Source organism: Acomys russatus, chromosome 12 (genome assembly GCF_903995435.1).
Source record: "Acomys russatus chromosome 12, mAcoRus1.1, whole genome shotgun sequence".
Taxonomy (NCBI): Eukaryota; Metazoa; Chordata; class Mammalia; order Rodentia; family Muridae; genus Acomys; species Acomys russatus.
In genome coordinates, this window is record NC_067148.1 from 7,849,367 (window position 1) to 7,867,030 (window position 17,664).

A 17,664-nucleotide genomic window follows, 5' to 3' on the forward strand; every position below is an offset into this window, starting at 1 on the left:
ACCGGGCTATGAGCAAGCTCTTAGTTAGTTCTATATCTCCATTCACAGTGCAGCGACTAAGCACAAATTTAAGTTTTCAATAAATGGTAAGTGGATAAATAATGGAATGGATGAGCGTTACAATATAGACCACAATGAATAAAGAGATTTATAGATCTGCTTGGCAGAAAATTCAAAGGGTTATTATTAGCTTCATTCACTGGGCATGCCAACTGGAAAGAATGTCACACTTGCTTTGACATATTCATTTTTCTCCTGGATTCAGTTGGTAGAATTGAATTGTCTTTTTCCTTTCCAGAGGCTGATTAATTAAACAAAAGGGCATGTGTGATGACCCGCACAGCACACTGACCGAGTCAGTTGACTCCGATAATTCAATATATACAAAGAAAGTCTGTTGAAACAAGAAAGGTGCTAATGAAGCCAGCAAAAATCAATCCTAAAGTTTGGGAGGACTAGAATCCTCTATGTATTTTTTAATGATCTCAAAATTGTTCGTAAAGGGATTAGGTAGTTCTGATACATTCCTGGGCAATTCACATTGGCAGAACGTAATCTTTTTAAAGTTTTAATCACATTTATTGTTTATTTTCAATGCAAATCTACTTGGTAATAGTTCACAGGGGCTTACACCTGGCCCAAATTAAAATGTACATGCATTTATTTCCCCAGTGACAGTGGCTGCATGCCTTGCTTTCACATTCCTTCTCAGCAGGCTTACTCAAAATTGAGTTAGGATTTAACATTTAAATCACATTCAGGAATCTGTGCATATGGTTAAGCAGACTGTCAGAATAAATTATGACCTTACCAAATAGTAATCTGTTTACATCTTCTCACAAAGGCACCCTACCATAGTTCACCTCCTCATCCAACCCAGGACACTCGTTCATGGTGATGGCTCCTTCCCTAACCTGTTCCAGGACTTTCAGCCTTAGTGACATACTGCCGGTCAGCAGCAGGAGGGAAATATTTACCAAAGTGTCTAATGTGCTTCTTTATGGTCTTATTATTAACCATACATATCTCTGTGTCCACTGGTGTAACAAATCACAGTTCTTCAATAATCATGTGCAGGTAAACCCACAATGCATTGGGATAGCTGAGGTTCAGGTTAGGTGACTCCACAGGTGGCCCTAGTCAGTGGCAGACTGGACTATATATCCAGGAGACTTTCCATCAATACCAGCCACAACATCAGATGCCAGAACGCCCTTGCTGTTCTGCATTGTTTGTGCAGGATTTTGTTTGGTTGCTTTGCTTTATTATTTGTTTGTTTGTTTGTTTATTACATGGTGCAGGATCAAACCCAAGGTCTCCTTGCATATTAGACAAAGATCTCTGGCACTGACCCATATACTTGCTCTACTCAGATGTGTGGTCGTTGCAGTCTAGTTAGTTGTAGGCTGTGTGTTTGTTGCCTCTCCTAATGTATCACTGGCACGGGGGGGGGGGGCTTCTGGGTTTTGGGGTATGTGGCTGCAGTGCTGGCACTCCAGAAGTAAGAGAGAAGGATCTCAAACTCAAGGACAACCTGAGGTGCACAGAAGCCCTTCCCGACCCCCACCACCACCCCCACTTCAACAGCAAACACAACAGGACATGAGCTCTCCCTTGAGCCTCTTTCACAGGCAAGTGTGACTGGCTGGCTCTTCCCAGGTGTGTCAGTACCCTGGTACCAAAGAAAGAAATCCAGAACACTAGCAATCAAATCACAGCCTGTAGCGATCAAGTCGAAGATAAGTAGGCTGGAGCACAGAAGGGAAAAGCTGTTCCACGCACTCCTAAAATAACATCTGGGAGGTTCCTACAAACGTATCTAAATGTTAAACTTAGTGCCAGACTCCCACGGGAGTGAGACATCAAGCTAAAGCTGCTGCAGATAAATCTCATTTCATTTCAAAAAATGAGGTCAACATCTTATCAGGAAAGGTTTAAAGAGAGTTGGAGCAGGAAGTTATAAGGAGAGAATGGGGTTCCCAGAGGGGGAACTCCCACAGATAATTACAATTCAAAGTTATGCTAACCCCATGTGCAAGATTCCATCAAGAGAAAGAGAAATTGAAAATATGCCCCTCTCTCCCCCAAAGGACGGCACAGCCTCAATCTGTACACTTGTTCCTGCCCAGCAAAACAATGCCACTGAACCACTGCAATCATCTTTGAGCTCAATGTCTACCTATGGGAAATACCACATAAATTCCTCACTATCTCTTTCTTTTCCCTATAGTGCTTTCCCCATTTTTTTTTTTTTTTTTTTTTTTTTTTTTTTTTTTGGTCTTTCTGTTATGTCTTGACCTACACTGCACTACCAACCTTTCAAATGTGCCTTAATAACTAGTAGAAAGCTATCCATTTGTTTCCCTTGTTGAAACCTTAGGACACTGAAGAAGACTGAAGTAACTGCGCCTGATAAAAGTAGACAAAGCCTCCTTTACATCAATGCTAGCTGATGTCTTTATTCTTTATTCTCTCAATTCAAAATGTCTCTTTACAGATCATTATAGAGAGGAAAGAGACCTTGACACGTTACCTAGTCCGTTGCATGAACTGAAGAAGGATTGCACTGAAGCCACAGAATGAAAGTGAAGATCTAGGGGTGTTTGAGGGAGAGGGATGTAAACGCATAAGCCTGACAACATGAGCAAAACCGGAGCATCTACAGTCCTTGTCCCAAGCAGGAGGCTCCCCAGAAACTCACTGGCCAGGTAGCCTGGCTTTCACAGATCCTGTCTCAAATACGATGGGAAGGCAAGAAGCAACAGCCATGCATAGTCCTAAAATCTCCACATGTCCCCTGGGCGTGGTAGTTCACGCCTTTAACCCCAGCCCTTGGGAGGCAGAGGCAGGTGGATCACTGAGAGTTTGAGGCCAGCCTGGTCTATAAACTGAGTCCAGGACAAACAGGGCTGTTACACAGAGAGAAAAAAAAAAGATCTCCTTATGTGTGCGCCATGCACACTGAGAGACAAGTGAATGCATATTCTTATATATTTATTTAAAACCTCCACCAAAACCTATGTTTATTAATTCATTATTCACAACAACCAGGAAACATACTCAACCTACATGTCAGTGAGCAGATGCATAAAGATAATAAGGTACATGTGTACAATGATATTTTGTGCAGCCATAGAGAAAAAATAAAACTGTGACATTTACAGGAAAATAGTTGGAATTGGAAATCATATTATTAAGAAAACAAAAACATAATCAAATTCAAAAAGACAGATACAATGTTTACTCTATTATGCAGAATCTAGATTTAAAATTATTTCTCTGTCTCTCTCTGTCTCTCTGACTCTATCTCTGTCTCTCTCTCTCTCTCTGTCTCTCTGTGTCTGTCTGTCTGTCTGTTTGTCTGCCTATCTGCCTGTCTGTCTGTTTCTCTCTCTCTCTCTCTCTCTCTCTCTCTCTCTCTCTCTCTCTCTGTGTGTGTGTGTGTGTGTGTGTGTGTGTGTGTGTGTGTGTGTGTTGGTTATGAGACTAGAATAGGAATCAAGATATCTTTGAAGGAGAGAGGAAAGAAAGAGCACTGAATACATGTGGCAGAAAAAGCAGAAGGAGACCAGCCTGGAGATGTGGCCGAAGCACAGGAAGGGCACTGCAGAAGGAGAATCAAAGAGAATAAAGGATGATAACAATGTATGCAAAATGCCATACGGATTTAATAATTTTGCATGCTATCCTAGAAGTTCATTTCAAAAACAAAACAAAATCAAAATGAAAAAAAATCTGGGCATGGTGGAACACACATTTAATCCCAGCACTCAGAGAGCAGAGGCAGACGGATCTCTGGGAGTTTGAAACCAGCCTAGTTTACAAAGAGAGTTCCAGGACCACGTAGAAACAGTGTCTCAAAAGAATAGATAAATAAAGTCTGGGTTGGCAAGATGCTCAGCAGGTAAATGTGTGTGCCGCCAAGCCTGATGATCTGAGTTCATGCACCAGCATCCACTTGGAGAAGAAAGAGAATCAGTTTCTAAACACTAGACTTTGACCTTTACACAGACACACTGTCACACAGGTGCCCTGCCCACAGGCACAAATTAAATAAATGCTCAGAGTAATACTTCAGCAAAAATAAATTCACCTATTAGCTAGTCTCTTCATAAGTGAAAAATTAATAATTGTTTATGATCAGTCTGTATCTATATCTGAATACAGATTTTATTTCTCATCAGATATTGTGACAAGGTAAGATAGTGCAGAGGTTCCTCTGTCTTGTATTCTTGCTGAAGATTTTTCAGGTTTAACTAGAATTTCATCTCCTTGTTGGAGAATCCCATGGAAAATTACCCAACTCTACTCTAGGAACCCAAGGTCAAGATGGCCTAGCTAGCTTATCTTAGGTTTTTGTACAGAACCATCTTCAACTAATGGCTTATCTTAGCTTCTATTAAACTGCTTGCTTTCACGAAGCTCCCCCTACATCTCAGAGCCAGATACCAGGATATAGTTTTTTACCTTTATTATTTTTTAATTTGAAATGTTTTTATTCATTTATTTACTTACTTACTTATTTCTATTCACTTTACATCCTGATTGCAATAGCTCCCTCCTTCCTCTCCTCCCAATCCTCCCCTTCCTCCTTCTCCCTCCTATCACCCTTACCTTACTCCTCAGAAGATGGGAGTCCTCACAGCACATTAAGTTGCATCAGGACTGAGAATATCCTCTTCCGCTGAGACCAGGAAAGGCAGACCCCACCAGGGAGAAGTGATTGAGAAGCAGGCAACAGAGTCACATCGGAGACAGCTCCTACTCCTTTACTAGGGGCCCCATATGAAGACTAAGCTGCCCATCAGCACACCTTTGTAGGGGGCCTAGGACTAGTCCATGCATGGCCCTCGCTTGGTGCCTCAGTCTCTGCAAACCCCCATAGGTCCAAGTTAGTTGACTCTGTTAGTGTTCTTGTGGCATTCCTGTCTCCTCTGGGTCCTTCTATCTTTCCCCCAACTCTTCTGCCTATTATTTGGCCACCAGTCCCAGCATCTGTTTTGATCTGCTGCTGTGTGGAGCCTCTCAGCAGACAGCTCTGCTAGTCTCCTGTCTGCAAGTGTAGCAGAGTGTCATTAAGAGTGTCAGGGCTTGGCACTCTCACTTGGGGTGGGTCTCAGGTTTGACCAGACATTGGTTGGATGTTCCCTCAATCTCTGCTCTAACTTTATGCCTGCACATCCTGTAGGCAAGGTCTAAGTTTTTGTGGTTGAGTTGGTGTTCCCCTTCCCTCCACTAAAAGTCCTATCTGGCTAGAAGGTGGCCTCTTTAGTCTCCATGACTCCAGCTACTAGGAGGATTAGCTAGAGTCATCCTCATATCCTCTCAGAAGCCTACCTTGTCTTAGGTCTTCAGCTTGTCGCAGAGATTTCCCTGCCCTAGGTTTCTCTCTCTCTCTCTCTGGCCTCTTTCCTTACATCTGGTCTGCACCCTCGTTTCCCTCAGCACTACCCTTAGTCTAAATATAAAAAATCCAAATAACTGAGTGTAGACCCAGCTGCACGGACTAGAGACTTGCACTTGGCTCTAAGCTGTGTCTGAGTGGTCATCTCTGGTGGGATCCCAGTAACAAGATATTGCCTATAAATGGTGCCTGTTTATTTCCTTGTTTCAGAGGAAACATTAGAAATGAGGAATAAGTCTTGGATAGAGCCCAGGAATGGAATGCTTAGCTAGCAAGCATGAAGTCCTGGGATCTGGCTCTAGTGCTGAGGAAATGAAGGGTAGATATAGGAATGGAACATATTCTCTCCTTGTAAATTAAAAAGACTGATTAGCTAGACACCCAATAACCAAGGGCAAAGAGGGCTCAAGAAAGTGAACCAATCTGAACAAGCGTCTGTTTGAACTCATTCCTGTCTTTAAGAAGATAGCCACTCTGAGTGACCCACACTGCCAGTGTAAGGCTGGATAAAATTAAAGAGCATACTAAGCTGAGACATCTTTCCCCAAAATTTCATTGGCACAGAAGAGGAAGAAGAATGCAAGAGGAATGGGTGAGATGGAGGTGAGGAAGAGGAGAAACAAAGTAGATGAGGTTTTTTGAGGCAGGGTCTCCTCTATAGCCCAAACTGCCCTCAAGCTCAATGCAAATAGCAATGACCTTGAAGGCCTGATCCTCTGCCTCCATTTCTTAAGTACTAAAATTATAGATGTGCATTGCACAGCTGGTTTACCATGGTGCTAAGGATGAAACTCCCCAGTCCCAAAGCAGGATTTTTCTTCTCTTTAAATAAACCGAGCACCCTTAAGCCTAATCTGATCCTTGAGCCTATGGCTGGCTGGCTGGAAGACCACAGCAAAAACCAAGTGAGGATGAAAACTGGTTACTTAGGTAACACGAGGTAGAATCTGATGTAAGGGCAGGGATTCGGCACTTCATGGAGGTACAGCTCTTGGCTTAACACTGACGTCAGTACCTATGCAGGAATGCCAGCTTGTTACAAATACTTCTGACAGTGCTCATTCCCTGGCCCATCATGACACTGTGTGATCCTGCATGACTAAAGTATGCTACCCTTTTTTTTTTTAAGCTGTAGGTTATTGATGCTGAAACTTACACCTGACTGACACTCATGTTAGTACTGACATCCTACTTAAATTACCTAGGAATGTTTCTAACTACCCTTAAATGGTCACATGCTGGGCATTCCAAACTAGTAGAACATTAGTGACCGTGGTTTAGTGACATCATCACTCCTCCAATGCCAAGATTCCACTGTCGTTACAGTTTCAAATGCACAGCCACTGTTCCTGAAATCCTAGGAGTGGGAACAAAATAGAAATGATCTTACAATTAGTACACAGAATTGGAAACATTATCTTCTTCATGGTTTTATTATTAGCAGAACAGCTGCTGAGCTGTGTCTCTCCTCATCACCTCACTCAGCCCATCATCAGGCTCCCTTCTGGCTTGTCCAACCCACCGGAAGCAAAGCAACAAACAGCCGCAGACCTTCAGGGAGGAGCAGAGGCTGCACACTGAAGAAAGACTTTGAAATGACCAAAGTATCTTTTTTTTAACTTGAGCAAAAAAGAGAGAAGAAAAGGTTGCTCTCTAAAAACATCAATTCATATTTTTATAGATGGTAAAGCCAAGAACTTTGCCTAAATGAAATTTAAATGATGCTATGTCTAGAAAAAGCTGTTGTTTCTCAACCAAACTTTCTTTTCTAGGTCAGCTATACTATTCTTTTAAGATTTATTTATTGATTGATTGATTACATGGTGTGCATGTATACCTGCACACCAGAAGAGGGCACCTTATCTCATCGTAGATGGTTGTTAGCCACCATGTCAATGCTAGGTATTGAATCCAGGACCTCCGGAAGAACAGACAGTGCTCTCAACCTCTAAGTCATCTCTCCAGCTCCAAGCTATACTTTCTTTAAAAAGAAAAGAGAAAGAAAGAAAGAAAGAAAGAAAGAAAGAAAGAAAGAAAGAAAGAAAGAAAGAAATTATTATTAATGCACGTGTTAGGATTCTGAGCCAGTCTGCCTACCTGTGATGTCATTGCTTACTGGCCACTGGGTGTGGCCCTGCCCAGTATATAAAAGGACGAGCCTACCTCAACCCTCTCTCTCTTTCCTGTTTCTCTCTGTCTCTCTGTTTCTCTGTCTCTGTCTCTCTGTGTCTGACTCTCTCTCTCTCTCTCTCTCTCTCTCTCTCTCTCTCTCTCTCTCTCTCTGTGTGTGTGTGTGTGTGTGTGTGTGTGTGTGTGTGTGTGTGTCCCTCTTCTCTCTCTCCTTTCTCTTCTTCTGTCTCTGTCTCTTTCTCCCTTTCTCTCTTTCTAGGGTGTACCACCTTCCTTTTCTCTCATGCTGATTTAGAAATGTCTCTATATAATGTCTGTGGCATCTTATTTTTTATCATTAAAATTGGTGCATTCGTGCATGTTATACCAACAATATTTGTGTAGGTCCATGGAGTCCAGAAGAGGAAGACCCATGCCCTGCTTCAAGTCTCTACCCTTTTCCCTTGGGACAGAGCCTCTCAGAGAACATGGAGATAGGCTGGTAGCCACCAAGGCCAGGGATCTTGCACTGTCTCCACCCCCTACAGTGCTGAGGTGACAGGCTATCCCCGATGAGAGCTCTTACCCCTTGAGGCATCGCCCCAGCCACAGCAGCCAAGCTTTGTCATCTTCTGTTTATGGAACTGTTTCAGGATGCTGATAAAAAAGGGCTGCATCCATCGTAGGTGGCTGGCACAGTACTACTGGGGCAAAGCCTCTCTCTTTCCACAGTGAAGCCGGGGACCCACAGATCAGGAATTTTTAAATTACTGTTGAGCAGAACCAACTTTTAAGCTCAATCTTATCTGCTAAAAGGCAAGATGCAGGTCAGTGAGACAGTTTAGCAAATGAATGTGTTTACTTAGAACAAAAACTGACAACCTGAGTCCAATCACTGAGACCCACAGGGTGGAAGGAGGGAGGGAACTTCAGCAAGTTGTCCTCTGACCTCCAAGTGCATGCTGAGCGCACATACAATGTGCGTATATGTGTGTGTGTGTGTGTGTGTGTGTGTGTGTGTGTGTAATGTTTAAACCTTTTTTTAAAAGGCTTGTTTTATTTATACGTATACATTTGTGTCTGTGTGTATATGTGCATATGTGCACTGCATCCCTTGAAACTGAATTTATGGACAATTGTGAGTGCTTTAGGTGGGTACTAGGAATTGAACTCTGTTCTTCTGCAGGTATGTCATGAGCTCTTGACCACTGAGTCGTCTTTCCATACCATAATTCTAAAAGATTTTGAAGGCCAAGTGTTTGGTTTAGAGTTGCTTGTAGTAGTTTTCTGTATTATAAAAAAAAAAAAAAAGTGGTGTGTGAATCTAAAAAGAGAGAGAGTATTAAGGACTGATTTATTTGATACTTTTTCTATTAAACAGTTTTCTTGTTTAAAACAAGACTTAATGTCTAATTTGTTTCTTTCTCCAAAGAAGGGATTTTCAAGATATAGTTCAGTTCCCACAGATCTGTAAATCGTATTCTCAAAAGCTCTGTTTTCTAAGCCACATCTATCCCCTGGCTCAAAATGCACACTCGCAGAAAGAGCAGCGCTGCCCGCTGACCCTCACTGCCACCCATGCTGTCTTCAGATTGACACTTGTATGCCAGACATATACTTATTTACACCTGGGCTCACAAATGATGAGAACAAGCTGGGTAGTCAACCACAGTCTAAGGCAAAATGTCCAACACTCAAAGTGAGCCTCTATTTCCAGTTACATTTTAAAACAAAATCACAAACTTGTTTTAATAAGGCTTGCTGTTGTTTTCTTAATTCAGTCTTGTCCCAGGTAAAAAGAAACTTATTAGATAGATTTATAAGAGTTCACATAGTTGACAGGAATGCCGAAGGGCCTGAACCCCAGGAGATCCAGATGAGACCAAAGTGCTCCACCCTGGATCTGCTCAAGCCTGCTGTACTCTTTTCAGTAATACATTCAGTTTTCATAGTTACAGAGCAAATCGTCTGGTCAGTTTAACTCCAATCCTACCCTCCCTTGGTTTTATTTTTCAAAATGTATGGAGGCTACTCCTCAAAATGAATCAATAAATCGTGTAAAGCCAAAAGCTGGAATGATGCTAGGCAAATGGAAATGGACTATTCATCTGAGTCTGAATCTTCGGGTTCCCAGGTTCTCATACACTCCCTCACACATCCAAACATCTCCACTCAACAGTTCATGACAGTTCAGATACTGAAAAGGACTCCGCATTCCCCCAAAGAAGGAAAATTCCTAGTTGGTGAGTTTCTGGTAAAGTAGCCAAAAGTATCAATGGACTTGCCTAAAAGGGACTTACCTAAAGACAGATAGTAAGCCAGAGGAATAAACCAGAACCCAAGATACACTAACCACAGCCAGCCAGACGGTCCCCAGATGAAGCTGGACCTCGTTAAGTGACTTGCAATGCTACTGATGACATACCGCCATTTTCATTTCTTCAAGTCTGAGGTCTTGGGATGTAACTTGCTTAGTTCTGTGTTTGCCTAGCCTGTATAATCTCTAGCATCCCTATGAACTGGTCATGGTGACTTCCACCTGTAATCACAGCACTCAGGAGACAAACGAAAGAGGGTCAGGAGCTCCACATCATCTTTCAGTGCACACTGAGTTCCAGGGCAGCCTTGACTACATGCCTGCATCTCAGTAACAATTTGAAGTTGTTAAAGCAAAGGCTCAGGGTTTAAGAAATCCAACACAATCGGGAGGATGAACATTCAAACCCCAGCCCCCTCCCAACAAGCGGACACCTCACCCCCCCACAAGCTCCTACAACTCCAGCCCCAAGGAGGCCAGAGGCAGAGGATGCCGGAGACTTGTTCTACAGCTGTCTTAGTCAGGTTTACCTTGATTTTCTAGAGGCAACGCCCCACACCCACTCATCATGGAAGCCATGCCTGGCACTAGAAAGCTAGCCAACCTCCCAAGGCTAGTGCCAGTGAAATCATGGATCTCAGAGGAGAAACTCCAGCCACTGCTTTACTAAGCATGCGCTCTAACGACACTCTATTTGTTCTTATCCCACAAATGAGTGCAGTTCTCATGCTGCATCAAGGAAACTTGAAGAAAAAAAAAAAAAAAAAAAAAAAGAGACCATTACAGAAAACTACAGCCAATTCAAATGCAGAGGTGTGGAGCCTAGTTCCAACAGGTACATTTACAGCACAACTCCTGCAGAGGGACTAGAATGAGTATACAAGGAGAGATCTCTCCTCAGAAGGAAACTCCCAAGGGGAACAGGGAGTTTTCTTTGAGGTGTGCCTCTGAGAAATGTCAGAAGCCACACCCACAGCCGCCTAAATATGACAGCACCAAAAATGCTACTGTGGATGGGGTAGGAATGCTGAGAGCTGGGAAGATAGTCTCTCCCAGGGAAGAGCTCATCACTTGGTTATCCAACACCAAATGGTCAGGTGTTGCATGCAAGGAACATTATGTAGACTGAGTCAGCTGTATATATGTATGTATGTATATGTATCTATATGTGTATGTATGTATGTATGTATTTCAACTACATATATTTCAAGTATATATCTATTTCAAATATATATATATTTCAAATATATATATATTTCAACAATTGAAGAAAAAGATCATAACTTAAAAGAGAAAAAGGATGGTACACAGGAGGGTTTGGAAGAAATAAAAGGAAGAGGGAAATAATGTAAGTATATTAAAATCACAAAAAAAAAATTAAAGGGATAAAGACAAATTAAAAAATAAATAAAAGAAGTAAAAGAAATGGCCCCACTGAAATACCAGCCAGCAGGGGGAGCCCAAGCAGAATTGTAAAATGGCGCAGATGTTGGTAACATAGTAACCTTGTTGAATAGCCTGCGAGGTCCCCCACACCTGAGTTCTGACATTCTGTGTAACATTGTACACTCAGCACAGCATGGACTAAGAGGATACAGAGGAAGATAGAGAGCACAGAGCTGGCTTTGCTTCTGTGCCTGCTCAAGTCAATTCACACCCAGTCTCGGTTTTGCCGTCTCCTTAGAGAGATACTGTAAAGCATTCACAAGCACAACTGTCTCTAGTGTTTGAAGACCTACTAGCTCAGCCTCTTGTGAGGGAGCTATGGCGTTTCTTGCAAAAGAAGTCTGAATCTAACCTCAAAAACTGTCTAAGGACCATTTCGTTCTTTATAACAAATGTTTAGGATATTCTTATCCTCCTCCCGCCCCCCACCTTCTGTCTCTCCTTTTCTCCCTTTTGTTTTTTCTTTCTCCTTAAAAAAAAAAAAAAAGAGACCACAATGGGTGGTGGTGGCTCACGCCTTTAGTCCCAGCATTTGGGAGTCAGATGCAGGTGGATTTCTGAGTTCGAGGCCAGCCTGGTCTACAGAGCAAGTTCCAGGACAGCCAAGGCTACACAGAGAAACCTTGTCTGGGTTGAAGGTGGTGGTGGAATGAGCCCATATCCTTGAGGCAGAAGAAAATTCGGGGTCCTCATGGGCTGGCAGGTCCTCTCTGAGACACAATGAATTCCTACCTTCTAGCCTTGCAGGGCACACCCCCCACTTTTCTGTCGTGAACCCTCTGAAGCCTTGTTTGCAGAACAATGAAGAACAGACAGCTGTGTGCGAAGGCTGCCTGTCACCTCTGAATGTACTCCATCAGCCCGCTGCCACTTCATCTTGTTTAGGCTCATCGACTGCTTTGCAGAAGGACACCAACGCCCACATCTATCTCCTTGAGACAGGCGGAGAAACAAATCCTTTTTTCTGTCTCCAGAAGGGCTGACAAGCTTTTAGTAGTGTTTATCTTCCCTGAAGGATGATAACCTTGGAAGTGAAAGCTGAAAGAGACTGATACAATTAAGCACCTTCTTTGCTGTTCCCTGGTTTTCTTTTAGAGTGTAAAAGACTGAAGCTTGCTTTTTCACTTGCTTACATTTATTTTACTTACTTTACATTTATTTTACTTAACTTGCTTACATTTATTTAACTTAACTTAAACAATCATAACAGTGTTATGATTGTTTTAGGGAAAAAATATCCTTTGGTAAGCCTAAAAATGTTCGTTCGTTCTTTCTTTCTTTCTTTCTCTCTTTCTTTCTTTCTTTCTTTCTTTCTTTCTTTCTTTCTTTCTTTCTCTCTGTGTTTTGAGGAAGAGTTACTCTGTGTAGCCTTGCCTGTCCTGGAACTCTCTCTGTAAACCAGGCTGTCCTGGAACTCAGAGAGCTCCGCCTGCCTCTACCTCCCTGATTGTTAAGCTCCTAAAATTCTTTTAAATGGTTCTGCCTTCAGTATTTTACATAATACCCATCACTCCTCCCATTTTTACTCACATTGGTTCTTTCTAGGCTGAAATTTTGTGACCCCATATCATGTCATATTCACACAGCCTTGAGAACCCCCCCCCCCGCAACCCCTCCTGCCTGGTTATCGTCAAGTCTGAGGACTATGGTTATCTACACTGGGTTGACTCAAGGGCAAAAGGAGTAAAACCGGTGTTCTACCATTAGCTTATATATTAGGTTGTTACCACTGCCAAGGTTCAAACATATGGCTGTGTGTAGTAGGCAGGCAGTGCAATCTTCCAAAGGCCTGTTTGTACAAGGGACTATGAGACTATTAAGAAAGAGTTCATCCTAACAGAATAAGAGCCCAGGTTCTGAGCTTTGCCTCAGAGGAGAACCCTGTTTCTGACTCCAGTGTCATGTTTGTTGCAGTGTCTCAAGATTTCCTGTGATACACATTGAGAGGAAACTCCTCATAATTATCCCTAGCCTGTGGACTCCACCAGGCACCCTGCTGAGCATCACTGGAGCACTGTGCTGCTAGTGAGCGAGTGGCAGAGGCGGTAGGCGGCTGAATCCCGCAGCAGCTCCAACTCATCAAGGCTCAGGTAGCTAAGCCCTGCAAGCCCACTCTATGTAAAACAGCAGAACCCTTCTGAGAGAAGAAAATTCATGAAAGTGGTCCTTGAAGGCACTCCTGCGACTCTCCCCCTCTGCTAAGGCTACATTTCCTCGGGAGTGCTTAGCCATTCCCAGGTCTGTAGTAGGGTTTAAGCCTCAGATGGCAAGGGTAATATCCGAATGGGGCCTCAGAGGTGGCTCCACACTGGGCCCTCTCTGCAGTCAGCCGAATGCCAGCAGAAGCTGAGTTAGCGTGGCTCACAAATAAACACTGTGCTTGCTCTGAGTTCCCAAGTGTAGACAAAATTCCCTTGTGGCCCTAAGCTAGCCTTCAGGCTTTGTTCAGCTACTGTGGCTTCGGCCTTGAGTTACTTCAGTATGACACAGGACTATCTAAAAGTAAGACTATCTGGTTTGGGCTCGGGAGTTGAGATAGCACGTGTTATCCTAATAACACTCTCGTTCTCTTCATACCATTTGTGCAGAGCGTGGAGGTTATTCTTTGCTCTGAATTCTTTTTCATCCTTCCACCCTTCAAACTCCACAAAATAATTATTAAATCTTATAGGTATGCTAGCGGGCAAAGTTTATTTTATTTGTTAAACTTACTTCAAATAACGTAAATCATAACTGTCTTTAAAATAGTACAATAAATGCATAATAAGGTCAGGAAAACTCCATGAAGAGGTTTTAAGAAGCTTAGAATTGTAACCCTGGGCTGGGCACAAAGTAACAATATTGAGTTAATTTTTTGAATTATTATTTATTTTTACTATTAGTGGTGGTGATAGAGTGTATGTGCCAGCATGGCTTGGAGAAGCCAATACTCTCCTCCCACCATGGCTTCTAGAGCTTGAACTTGGGTTATGAGGTTCACAGGCTATCTTAGTTAGCTTTCTGTTCCTGTGATAAAACCATGGCCAAACCTAATGTGGGGAGAAAGGGTATATGTCAGCTTATAGGTTACAATCATTGAGAGAAGACAGAGCAGGAGCTCAAGGCAGGAGTCGAGGTAGGAGATGAAGCAGAGATCCTGGAGGAGGGCTGCTTACTGGCTTGCTGCCCCTGGCTTGCTCAGCTTTCTGTTTTATACAACCCAGGACCACCCACCCAGGAGCAGCACAACCCACTGCAGGCTAGGCTATCCTATATCAATCATGAATAAAGAAAATGCCCTACAGACACTCCCATGGCCAATCACCTAGAAGCAATTGCTCTATTGCCCCAATCCCCAAGTGACTCTAGTTTGTGTTAAGTTGACAAAAACTAACCAACACACATGACAAACATTTTTACGTGGTAAGCCATCTCACTGGGCCTTGAGTTAATTTTTAATGAAATGAAGTATCTGTTGGTTTGTTAGAAGCGAACATATGTTCTATATTCGATGAGAAGATGCTTCTTTGAAGCGCCCATAGGTTTACATAGGACAGACTGTGCAACAGCAATATATAACTTAGAAAGACAGAAGTAACAAATTATATCTCTGTAGAACAACATAGTGATAAATTAAATAACTACATAAGTTATCTAATAAAATATCTGCTTCAGTGAAAATCGACTCTCTTGCCTCCCCCATGCCGCCCTCTCCAGGGTGAAACCATGGGGCCTGTGGCAGAAAAGAAGAGAAGGTTCCTGTTGTGCCAGAAACCCTTGAGAAAAAAATAAAGGAACTTCATGGGGCTGAAATGAAGCTCCTGAAGAAGTTTGCCCTACAGACACTTCAAAAGGAAAGGAAGAACTTGCCTATTAGCAAACACAGCACTACCTCAATGAATACAGGTAGGTGTACGGGGCTGGGATTCAAAATGGCTAGGATGGCAAGAAAAGCTAGAAACATCTAGGTACATGCAAAACTAAATTTGGCATTTGTCATCCTAATCTGAGGAACCGACGTCGTAATTTCAAAGGCCCACAAGGCATTGCAGCTTCTCTGTTTGCATCCTATGTCCAGTGGCACCTTTGTTAGGCCCAACAAGGCTTCAGTTAACATGCTGGGGAATGGATAGCAGTGTCCTACTTGAAGTCAGTAAATGAGCTAATCTACAAGCCTAGCTAGGGCCAAATCAATAAGAAGCAAATTGCCTTAACAGATAATGTGCACTTTCTTAGTAAATGTGTCGTGATCTTTATGGAGGCTCTAATTCCAACTCTAGAGTTGGAAAACACTTCAAGGAAGCAAATAACTTCCTGTGGCCCTTCAAATTATCTTCTCCATGAAGTGGATTGAAGAAAAAGACAACTTGTTTTGTGGGAGGTGAAGATGCTGACAACAGGGAAGACCAGATAAACAGGCTTTTTGGATGAGCTAAGAGTTGCTGTGAAGTTTCTGTGATCCAGTCAGTTAATAAGTTACAATAGCTTGGCAAATGGAAAAGAAAAGAAAACTGATTGTGTCCTTTCCAGATTATTAAGAACAGCCCCATGGCTATTGCAATGAGGACTAAAGAGGCACTATCCATCATTTGTCTAGACCCAGGATGCACAGAGCAGATAAGGCTTTGCTGTGTGCAACAGGACAATTGTGAAGGCGGCAGTTCTTATCCAGAAGGTAAATGTCTGCTCAAATGTGAAAAGGGTAGTCTTCGGTGACAAAGCATTGAACGCTGTGGAAAATTCCCCTAGATGTCCATATTCCATCCTGCTGCCAAAGGCAAGCTCTAGATGAGCCACAGTTTAACTGTCCAGGCCACCATTGAGCCTGGAAACCCTAAGCTGAAGCAATCTGCATATGCCTCCACCGAATCAAGCCAACACCTCAGTGAAGATGACACTAGGCTAAATCTAAACCCATAAGCTCAAGAGTCGGCTCCAACTCTCCTAACTAAGGGTCTGGGCAAGTTCTGAATGCCGGATGAGGCACGGTCACCTCACCTGTGACACCGCTGAGTTACTGGCTGCTCATTACCTTCTGCCCCACAGTAGCTTCATCTCTATTGCCTAGGCTGAGTGAGTGTCTCCCCAGTACTGTGTCACATCTTCCTTTTAAATTGCCTCAGGGAGTCCTTACATCAAATGAATGACAAATCTGAAACCCTGAGAAGTTAATGGATGCAAATCGATGTGAGACATGACGCAGAGCAGAAATCTGACGGCTTGTGCCTACCCGTCATTCAGGGTGTACTGTAGGAAAAAAGGCATGCATGACCTGGTGGCCAGCCTACCTGGAATGCTGTGCTTCAGCCCACCATACTCCAGAAGTCAAGACACTGAATTCTAAAGTAGCAGCGAGTAGCCAGTAGCTGGCTGGGGGGATAAGTCTGCATTTTGCATGGCTCCTGCAGTGTGTCTCTTCTCATAGAGACCCTGGTGGTGTGAGCGCCTCACTGTCTGGTCCAAGGTGATGAGCTAACCAATCTCAGTGGATAGACTTCCATCGTATAAGCGGTGGCTTGCGTGCCATAAAGCAGATGCTGTTGCCTGAAACCATCTCTGGAGTGGTTTATCTCCAAGTCCCTTACTGTATCGATGGCAGTATATAGCTTACAAAGAAGGAGGAGGAGGAGGAGCACTCAAAGGATGAGGAGGAGAGGAAAGAGAAGGAGGAGGGAATAGCAGCAAGAGGGTGTTGAGCACCTGGATCTCCTTAAACATGTGCTTATTAAGCACACACCTTCTTCCTTTGAGGTCCTAGAGTCTAGGATGCTATCATCCCAAGACATAGCTGAGAGATGGGCAAGGTCAAATTGCCACTGGTACCAACCCCAGAAGATTTTAATGAACCCTGGGCCATCAGCCAGTGAGATAATTCCCTCGGATATGACACAGACGAAAGCTACAATATCTGTGACTGGAATCGCCAGGACCAAGTGACTGGGATGGAGGTCTATCTTTATAGCCTTGCTAGACCATATTCTCTTCTTTATAGGCCTTTCCTTCTGTTTCTACCAAAGTGGCAAGCAAAGAAAGAAATACTTATTTACTTTCCTTTGGTCAGAAGGAAAACTGCATTTTGTTCGGTCTGAAATAAATTTCAAACTATCCCTGCCAAAATAATACATTTAAAAATAACATAAAGGATAGCAAATCATGATTGCACGCCCCCATATGCATAGCTTCCCGGCATTTAATTGCTTCCACCGGCAGAGCCTAGGATTTGAAAACTCCGCAGCAGTTGTGTGACGCTGCTTTACATAAAAGGATCAGACAAAAAGCTGTCTCCTTGCTCTGTCCTGCACTCTTTCCTCTGTGAGTTTCCCCTTCCGCATGCTAGCTTTAATTCCCTGCCAGAAGGAGGGGAATCCTGTCCCCTTTTCTTCCTCTCTGCCAAATTCTTATTGATCAG

At 43.1% G+C, this 17,664-nt stretch overlaps 1 pseudogene; it reads left to right on the forward strand.

The window, feature by feature from the left end:
• Positions 1-15,686, forward strand: part of LOC127196671 (60S ribosomal protein L7-like) — a 60,055-nt pseudogene extending 44,369 nt beyond the window's left edge.
• Positions 15,687-17,664: the final 1,978 nt, after the last annotated feature.